Genomic DNA, 10,982 nt, shown 5'->3' on the forward strand with positions numbered 1-10,982 from the left:
GTCTAAAAGGCTGACTTCAGTTGAAACTATTAAACAGAGCACCAACATGTGACCTTACCATCATGGCAGTTGCAAAATAATATTTCTTACATGACAAGTTACAGCTCCCAGAAAGAGTTTTGTAAGCAACAGTTAGTAAAAGCTGTGAGTTTCTTAAGTCCTAGAGACTGGCATAGCATTATTTCTGCCGTCATCTATTTGTCAAAGTAGTCATTGAGCCCACTATGATTTAAAGTGAGGGAACATAGATCTTCATGTTAGGATGGGAGGAATGTCAAGGAATTCGGGGTCATATTTAATCTACCACACAGCCCAATTAACTTTTAACGCTCCTTGCTTGCAGATGAAATTTTTCAACATTTTTTTGTGCAAAACCAAAAATGAAGAAAGAAAGCTTTTTGTTTCTCCGTTCTCAGAGTACTACTCTTACAGCTGTATACCGTTCAACCTTATATTATCGCCACTGTATATATTTTGTCACCACTACTAAAGTTGACACTAAGATATTTTTACATTTATGCTTAACTTATTTATACACCAATATAAATTCAGGAAGAACTTTCATAATACCTACAGCTGTCTGCACTCTTTCCTTCTTGGCCTCTGACCATTTAAATACCTCCAGACTCTGCTCTTAGAAGAGCAGGCTGAGTGTTCTACCATATCAGCACCTCAACATATACCAGAATTTCTCTCATTGTTGTTAAACCAAAAAGTACTTTGGGGACCAGATAGACCAAACTTGCCATTTCACGGAAGTTAAAACAGATTCAGAGAAGTTGATACAAACTCATCCATATTATGCAAATAGTGTATGCACAAGTCAGAACTAACATCCAGGACTTGTTGAACATCTTCAGTTGTATTTACAGCATATGTATTTTGTGTTGGTATTTTTTCAAAAGAAATTTTATTAGGAAACTAAGAAGGAAAAACTATCAAAAAATGACAAATTAACTAAATCCAGAACATCAAATCATAGAAACTATTAAATTTCCTGAAAGCAAGTTTAAAAATAAAAAACTTAATTAAAACTATTAATCATCAGTCAATGCCTGTCTCTTGGCTCAGTCTGGTTGGTATTCATAACTCTTTTTTTTGTTTGTTTGTTTTGTTTGGAGACGGAGTCTCGCTCTGTTGCCAGGCTGGAGTGCAATGGCGTGATATCAGCTCACTGCAAACTCCTCCTCCTGAGTTCAAGCAATTCTCCTGCCTTAGCCTCCCTCTCGAGTAGCTGGGACTCAGGCATGTACCACCACACCCAGATAGTTTTTGTATTTTTAGTAGAGATGGGGTTTCACCATATTGGCCAGGATGGTCTCGATCTCTTGACCTCGTGTTCTCCCCTCCTCGGCCTCTCAAAGTGCTAGGATTTACAGGCGTGAGCCACTATGCCCGGCCAACTCTTACTTTTTTAAACTAACTTTCCTTCCTCAGCTGACCTTGCTGCTCCTTCTTTTTTTGTACACCAAAAATGTATAAAAATTTTACCTGTCAATTTAAAAATAAGTAATAGAAAACAGAAAACAAAAAAAAAAAATAGAAAATATCAATAAAGTGAAAAGTTGGTTCTTTGAAAATATTAACAAATTAATAAAATTTTAGCAAGCCCTGCCAAGAACAAAACAGATAAGACATAATTTATTAAAATCAGAAATAAGGACATCACCCAGACTCTACAAAAATTAACATTATACAGGGAAATGATGAACAACTTTATGCCAACAGATAAGAAAATGTGGATGAAATTGGAAAAATTCCTAGAAAGACACAAAGATGGCATCAGAAAAAAATCAGATCAGAAATATAATAGATAGTGACAGTGGGTCACCCATAACAAGGAATTTCTTACACACACATATACGCACAAATATACAACAGAACAATTCACACATAAATAACACTAAGAAGAAATTTATTCTCTCGTAAATATAAAAACAGAACTTTATTTGGGACTAGTTGATGAAAGATCAATGTAAATCAGTAAAAATCCTTAATTTTGAATTTTTTTAACGTGGCTCCTTTCTTTTCCTTTTTTTTTTTTTTTTTGATGGCGTCTCACTCTGTCACCCAAGCTGGAGTGCAGTGGCACGATCTTGGCTCACTGCAACATCCGCCTTCTGGGTTCAAGTGATTCTCCTGCCTCAGACTCCCAAGTAGCTGGGACTGTAGGTGCCCACCACCACGCCTGGCTAATTTTTGTATTTTCAGCAAAGGCAGGGTTTCACCAGGCTGGTTTCGAACTCCTGACTTAATCTACCCTCCTCGACCTCTGAAAGTGCTAGGATTACAGGCATGAGCCACCATACCCGGCCTATTTATTTATTTCTATTATGTATTCTCAATTATTTCAGAGGGGTTCTGTAGGTGATAACCTTTGGAGACTTTGCAGGTCAGAATATTTATTTATTTTGATCTCACATCTAAATTCTAGTTTGGATAAGTGTATATTTTATATACTTGTAGTTTCAAAATAATTCATACTCAGCATTTCAAGCATTGATCTATTGACTTCTACAGTATAATATCCATTTAATGCTACATCACTGCTCAGCTTTAGGGAACATTTTCTGGACCCTGAGACACAAAGCCAGGGAATATCATGCACATGGGGCTGCCTAGAGTTTGCAACAGCCAGTTCCTGTGCAGACAGCGTTCTTTCGTTCTGGAAGCTTTTAGAAATTTATTTGAGTCCTAATAGTTCTAAAATTGCACAAGTAATTGTCTAAGGCAAAGATTTCCTTTGTTTGTTTTTGTCTTAACATTTAGAGCACTCTGAAATCTCAATACCTGTGGTTTAGCAGATTATGGGAAATTTTTCTCAGTTGCATATTTGTTTATTCATCCCCGTCATTTTCTCCGTTTTTGTCTTCCTGGTACTATTAACTGATAGCATTATGTATGGTGAATTGTTCCTTTTTTTTTAACTTTTTTTTCTTTGGTAATCATCTCTTTGCCATTTGCTCCATAGTTTGGGGAAGTTCTGTAACCTTATTTTCCAAATCTTCCACTGGTATTTACTGTTTCTTAAATTTTAATTTTGTTAATTTGTAAGAACTATGCTTTCCTCTGATTGCCACCTTGTCATTGCTGTCTGTTCTTATTTTGTGGATACTTCATCCTGCTGTATGACACCTTCTCGGAAGATAGTCAATTCATTTTTTTAAATGTTCTCTTATGGTTACTTGGATCATCTAATTGGCCATGTTAATGAATGCCTTTGGTTTTGTCAAATATGTGGTAAACTATTTCACTGATGCTCTAAGTTGATGGGTGAAGGTTCTGTTATGCATTGAATTGTGTTACCCAAAAAGATACTTTGAAATCCTAGACCCCATCCCAGAGAAAGTGACTTTATTTGGAAATACAGTCTTTGCAAATGCAATCAAGTTAAGATGAAGTCATTAGGGTGGCCCTAATTCTATATGACTGGGATCCCCTATAAAAAGGGAGATTTGGATCCACATACAGAGGGAGAATGTCATGTGCCAACAGATGCCAAGATTGAATTCATGCAACTAGAAACCAAGACACATCAAAGATTGCCCACAAACCACCAGAAGCCAGGAAGAGGCAAGGAAGGATTCTCCCCTGCAGGCTTCAGAGAAGAATGACCCTGCGGACACCTGGATTTCAAACTTACAATCTTTAGAATAGTGGGAAAACATATTTGCGTTACTTTAAGCCACCTAGTTTATAGTGCCCTGTTACAGCAGCCCTGGGAAACTGATACAAGTGGATTTCCTGGGTTTCATTTGCAACTGCTGTGTGAGTCCTTTTCCTCCCAGTCTTCTCCCCTGAATGGAAGAACTTTATAAGGGAGGCAGTACTCTAAAGCCTATGTAGGTGAAGAGCAAACAAACTAAAACAAACAAACAAACAAAAGAAACAAGGCTATGCCTCGCCATCCTCCAGAAGGAAGGCTTTACTTGAGTGGTGCATTAGTCAGGGTTTTATTCAGGGCTCACCCGCATTAGAGAGGGCAGTCTTGTTTCCTCAGACCACCAATTCAAGTGTTAATTTCATCCTAAAACATCTTCATAGACACACCCAGAATAAAGTTTGACCAAATAGCTGGCCACCCCATGGCCTACTCAATTCACACATAAAACTATCATAAACCTACCCCTTGTCAACCTGGTACCCATATACATGTCCTTAAACCATACTTAATCTCAAAAAAGACAACAAGGTCATATTTCCTCCTATCATAATAAAACTATTCTGTGTACAACCAGAAACACACTAACATTTTAGAAGAGGAGATAAAGTCCTGAAATGATGTTAACTCTTCTCCTTGATGTCCTGTAACTTACACACAATGATGTAAAGTCAACACACCTTATTTTATATGATAAGGGGGTAGCAGGGAAGAAAACAAAAATATTTGCTTTATCCATCTATGTACACACACACACACACACATTTGTAACAAAATAAGGAGAAAATATTCATGACAATTATAGTCCTCATTTCTCACTTCTGTAACTGGTTGTTTGGTCATAGCTGGTATTTTTAACTACCTTCTTCCACCACCCAACCTGTATTCACTTTGCCTTCAGCAAAAACTTCAGCAGGCCATAGTTCTTTACATAGTGGGTAGCCCAAGTTTTCCTTCCTGAAAAATCTGAGCTATGTATAGCCCTGCCTGAATTGGATTGTTGCAGTTTTACATTAGCCTTAATCACAGAGCATGGCAGTAATAACAGACACCCTAAGGGATCTCTTGTAGTCTAGACATAGTCATCCTTACCACCATTGTTGTGTATTGGTTCTATTCCCCTTGGTAGTCAGGATCAGTCACCCCTGTCAGAACACTAACTCCCTTCTTTGACTGGTGATTCATAGGCATGAGGAGCCCAAAGTGCCCAAGTGGCCGTCTTAACTTCCAGTTAAATGGACTCATTGTGTCTTGCGGTGGAAGCATTCCTCTCTTTGGAACTAAGACTTCTAGACCAGCAGAGCATAAGACTGAGGAATCAGGAAGCAAACATTTTGCTAGTGGGCCATTAGGGGTACTAGGTGAATGGTGCTTCTCCCTTTTTCAGTCCTTGATTCTGGGACTCATGAATCCTGGCCATGGGAGAAGCAGCACCATGTATTGGATGCTGATCCAAAGCATATAAAGCCCTCTGAAGAGCCTTGTCCTAGCCTTGAAAGGTAATGCCACCTAGCTGGTTCTGGAACCCTGTCTTTAGAAGGTCATTCCACCCCTCTGTTAAGACAGCTTCTTGCAGATGATGAAAAATATGGTAAGACTAGGGAACGCATGAGAAGGGGCCCGTTGCCATACTTTATTTGCTATAAGTTGAGTTCCTTGATGAACACAAATGCTATATGGAATACTATTATGGTGTATAAGGCATGTCATAAGTTCACAGGTGATAGATTGGGTAGAAATAGTGTGTAGGGGGAAGGCAAATCCATATCAAGAGTGTCTATTCCAGTAAGAACAAGATGCTGCCCCTTCTATGATGGAAGAGGTTCGATGTAACGTGCCACTAGATGCTGGGTGACCACCTCAGGCAATTGTGCCTATTAGTGTTAGTCTTTCCCACTGGCAGATCTGGAACTCAGTGGTGGCTATAGCCGGGTTGGCCTTGGTTGGTGGGATTTTATACTACTGAGCCCCTGCATAACCTCCATCCTGCTGAAACAGGAGAGTTCCCTGACTCCCTCATGGGACATGCAACAGAGGTGTGGTTCATTCTTTCGGCCACCATGCACTCAAACCCTTTATGGGAAGAGGAGCATGCAGGTGAGCAGGTGCAGGGGCCAGGGCAAGTGCTTTTGGGATCTGGCCTTACAGCAGTGTTTAGGGGTGTTACAATGCTCTTTTAGCCCTCCCCCTGTGGACAGCTTAAGTGTTAAACAGCTCAGTAAAGAGGCAGTGTGACAGCCTTTTTGGGTTCCTACACCCAGTGCATCCCAAATTCTTGTCTTGCATCCAGGGAGAATCAGATTGCTTGGACTTGAAGGATGGTAAATGTGGGAATTTTATTGAGTGATCGAGATAGGGAGCTGGAGAGGGAATGGGGTGGGAAGATGATCTTCCCTTGGAGCTTGGCCATCCTGTCGTCAATCCCCTCTCCAACTGCCCCCAGCTGAACTCCTCTTGATGTTCAGATGCTTTCTCTCTTCTCTGCTTCTCTCCCACACCACTCTGCTGCTTTCTGCTCATGGATCCTGGGGTTTGGAGTTTATATGGGCAGAGGATAGGGGGCTGTGGTGGTCCAAAAGGCAATGTCTGGGGCAAAAACAGGAATGCCCGTTCTCATTTAGGGCCACAGGTCTAGGCTTGAGGGTGGGGCCCTTGCCAGGGACCCTGTCCTCCTCCCTCCTGTCCTTATCACTGCCACCATGGCTGCTTTGTTCAGGAGCCCAGTGGACAATGACAGGGATGGTTGGGGAAAGAGGCTAACTAGTATCCACAGAACAGGCCATCCTGTCCACTTAACTCCTAAAATCCTGCTCTGCTGAGGTCACATATTGGTGAACATTTCCATGGGATACAAATATCTCCACATTTTTTGGCCTATTGAAAGCGGTCTATCCACATATCCTTTCCTCAGATTTCCTTGTCACCTATTTTCTAATCATGTTCCTTCCAAGTCCCTCACCATTTAGCCAAACCACAGGCTGTAGCCCATGAATCAGCATATAATTGCATGTCTGGCCATTTCTCCATCCAATCAAAGTGAACAACCGGGTGCACAGATCAACATTCTGCACATTAAGACTTCCCTTCATCTTGGTACTTCACAGCCTCCAGAAAAGGGCTGTATTGCTGCAGCTGCTCACTTTGGGCTAGTGCCTGCATATTATGTGAAACTATCTGTAAACCATACCTGAATCTTCTCTTCCTCCACCAACTGAATGTAGAGAACTTCCCATGAGGCCATAGGTGCAGGCTGGGAGAGAGAAGGTAATGTAGCAGGTATGGAGACCATGAGCATTTGGGCCACTTATTCATGTAAGATACTTGTGCTTGATTTAAATATTTACCACTTCTGTTGGATGATGGAGTACCACTGTACACACCTAACTTTATGGTTAAGTAGATCAGATATCACTCCATTCATCATGGACCACTCAGGTCATATGGTAACTTAGTGGTTGCCCATGGCTAAACAGTCAGCCTCTACTAAAATTTAGTAGCAGGCCAAGAGCTGTTTCTCAAAAACAGAGTAGTTCCCTGCAAAGGATAGCAGTGCTTTGCTCTAAATCCTAAGGGCCTCCACTGTCACTCACCTATTAGGGACCTGCCAAAAGCTCCAAACGGCATCCCTATCTGCTGCTGACACTTCCAACACCACTGGATGGCAGGATCATATGGCCCTGGCAAAGAAGTTGCAAGGCAGCCTGGATCTGTGGCAGAACCTTCTTTTGTTCTCAGGCAAAACTAGCAGTTTTTCTGATCATTCACTAGATGGGCTGGAGTAACATATCGAAATAAAGAATGTATTGCCTCCAAAATCCAAAGAGGTCCATGAAGCATTATGGCTCTTTTGTTTGTTTATTTGTTTGTTTGTTTGTATTTGTAGGAGGGACCATATGCAGCAACTTATCCTCCATCTTAGAAGGAATATCTTGGCATGTTCCATACCACTAGACCCTGAGAAATGTCATTGAGGTGGAAGATCACTATTTTTACCCTATTTTGTTTGTCTTTTGTTTCCTTGACTTTATGGGCCTTCAATTTGTGTCAGATGTATTTCTCTGACATGCAAATGTCTTACCAGTACATCTAGGGTAGTGGCTACTTCTTGTTCACATGATTAACATACTATCATGGACCAGTGTGATCCCTTATAAAAGGGAAAGACAATAAAATCCCTGTGAACAAAATTATGACATATGGCTGGAGAGCTGATAGACCCCAGAAGTAGGATCATGAAGGTATATTTCTGGCTCTGGCAGCTAAAAGCAAACTGCTTTAAAAAATACCTGTCAATAAAGACAGGTATGAAGGAAAAAGCACTTTTCAGATCAAGTACCAGGGGATGTGTTCATTTGCTCAAGAAATGAAACCACATCTGGTATAGCAGTTGCAATTGGAGTGACCACCTGGTGAAGCTTACAATAATCCACTGTCATTTTGAAAGGTCCATCTGTCCTCTGCACAGGCCAAATAGATAAGTTGAATGGGGATGTGGTGGGAATCACCACCTCTATGTCTTTCAAGTCTTTGAATGGGGGCACTGATCTCTGCAATCCCTTCAGGAATGTGCTCTGGCTTTTGTTTTATTGTATCCTTAGGTAGAGGTAATTCTACTTGGCCTTTGCCACCAGAATAGCCCTCACGCCACAGGTCAGGGCACCAATGTGGGGATTCTGTCAGCTGTTGAGTATATTTGTGCCAATTTCTGGAACTGAAGAAACTGAAGAAACTTTCTGGAACTGAAGGAATAACCATAGGCTAGGCTTAGGGGTCCATGGGACTCACTGTGAGATGGACCTCAACTAAAACTCCATTGATTACCGGACCTCCATAGGCTCGACTCTAAGCTGCAACATTAAATGTCGAATCTCTGCTTAGTGGGCTCATATCAATAAATTTGGCCTTATCCAACTTTATATTTCTTCTACTATTATCCCACACCCTTAGTAACGATTCCCACATATGTTGCCCCTGGATTTCTTCTTGTGTAAATTAAAAGCCCAAGTAATTATTTTGGAGTGTAGCACTGCAACTTATGGACCGCACTTTGTATCTTACCTCTAGGAACCTCTAGGGTCTTAAGTCTATTTATGGGTCAAGAAGCAAGGAAGGGTATTGGGAGTGAATCCTGAGAAGACTCATGGTTGTCTTGCACGGCAACTGCAACTGCTTTAGTGGAGGCCATTACAATTTCCTCAGGTAATGTGGTTAATCTCCTCAGATGGGAATGGAGAGGCAGCTCTCAGTCAAGGTGGAGTGGCTTCTCCTACTGGGGTTCAGGAGGGACCCCACTGACATTTAGGGGTTCAAAGGCACTGAGGTTTATCAGGCCCTTCCCACAAATGCTCATGCCAACTTTCAGGATACCATTCCTTCCCAATCAGTATCCTCACTTTAACAGTTCATACTTAACAAGGCTGGGAGTTCAACTTACATTGTAATTTAGCAAGTCACAGAATGAGAATCCGGGTTTGATTCTCAGCAATCTCAGCCCTGCAGGTACCAGAGCTAAGGGTCTTCTTCAGGGCACACACAGAAGCTTTTAGGTCATTCATACAGCAAGTGAGTTGGAAATTCAAATGCCTGGGTTCATCGTTTTCTTTTCTTTCTCCACTTTATTCAGTGACGTTAGAAGCAACCAGCCCATCTCATTATACTCATTAATTTGCCAAAAATATTTCAAAGTATCTTATACATAAACAGATTCTTGCTTCTTGTAAGTAGTTGAGTATCCAGTGGTGGTATTTTGTGTATCTCCATTGTCAGATCATGCCATGAACTATTACTGCTCTTTTCCTATTGAAAATAAAATCATTAGTGTTTACAAATTTAATCATCTTAGAGACCCAATTCCAGAAATCCCAGAATTAATTTCTAAAACTCATCGTTAAAATTCTGTTCTTCTGGACTCACTCTTAGTGACAAAATTTGTATTAGTTACCATCCTATATAAACAAATAGAGCCAATAGGATGTATATATTCACAGAGAAAAAGATCTATTTATCTGGGTGAGAGAGAGAGTTATTATAAATAATTACCTCACACAAATATACAGAATGACAGGTTCCAAGAGGTGCAGTCAGCAAGCTGGAGACACAGAAGAGTTGGTGGTATCATTTCCGTGAGCCTGAAAACCAGGCAAACCAATCATGTGGCTTCATTCCAATTGCTGATAGGCTGAAGACCCAGGAAGAGCCAATGTTTCAGTTTGATTTTGAAGGCAGGAAGAAACCAACGTCCCAGCACAAGGCAGTCAGGTGGTAGAAGCCTCTCCCTTACTTTCGGAAGGGTCAGTCTCTTTATTCTATTCAGGCCTTCATCTGATTGAATGGGCCCCCAACCCTGCACATTAGGGAGGGCAATCTGCTTTACTCAATCTTCAGATTCAAGTGTTAATCTCATCCAAAACACCCTCATAGACATACCCCTAAATAATGTTTGACCAATATCCAGACACCCATGGCAAGTTGATACATAAAGTTAATCATCACAGATAGTAAAGGAGTTTGCTGCATTTAGGAACTGGGCAGATATTTGCCTCTTTTCTTTCATTGACAGTAGTCTAGACATCACAAATTCCTCTTTGGAATAATGTTTTCTAGGCCTTTCTATGTTATAACGGAAGGCATACTAGTGATAATAAGCAGTTCATTTTATTATAATGTAGTTTATAGGTTTTATATTCTACTCTTAAACAATTAAACAGTGCTACCTTCCGTTTAGCATATGTAAGAAGAATAGTAAGACACTGTATAATCATTCACCCTGATGATTATTCAGAGACAACATCTCCTCCTCTTCATTTTTGTTCAGTTTCATTTGCCATTTTTCTGAATCTGCTCTGAATTCAGAAGTGGTTTTTTCAGAAAGTGTTTTTCTTTGAAGCATTTTGAGCTTTGGATTTTCTCTGTTCTTTTGCTTCTCAATCAATTCAATACAATCTACTTTTCATCATCCGTAAATCAACCTTTCCCTTGTCCAGAAATTCCTCAAGATATCTTATCTGCTCATCGGTTCCTTTCGTTCCTTTTAAGGCTACTATGAATTTCTTCTCAGTTATTAAGGTATTTGGTACACAGGAAAAGTCGTAATGAGGCTGTGTGTGGAAAATATAATGTTTCTAATAGGAAAGAGACAGACTAAACAAGCAGTCAGAAATAGAGGAAACAGAGATGATGCAGAAGTAGAAGAAAGTTTTAAAAAATTATAATAGTTGTCTGCGCACAGTGACTCATGCCTGTAATCCCAGCACTTTGGGAGGCTGAAGTGGGCAGATCGCAAGGTCAGGAGTTATAGACCAGCCTGGCCAACATGGTGAAG

The sequence above is a fragment of the Mandrillus leucophaeus genome, unplaced genomic scaffold (assembly GCF_000951045.1).
Source record: "Mandrillus leucophaeus isolate KB7577 unplaced genomic scaffold, Mleu.le_1.0 Scaffold176, whole genome shotgun sequence".
Taxonomy (NCBI): Eukaryota; Metazoa; Chordata; class Mammalia; order Primates; family Cercopithecidae; genus Mandrillus; species Mandrillus leucophaeus.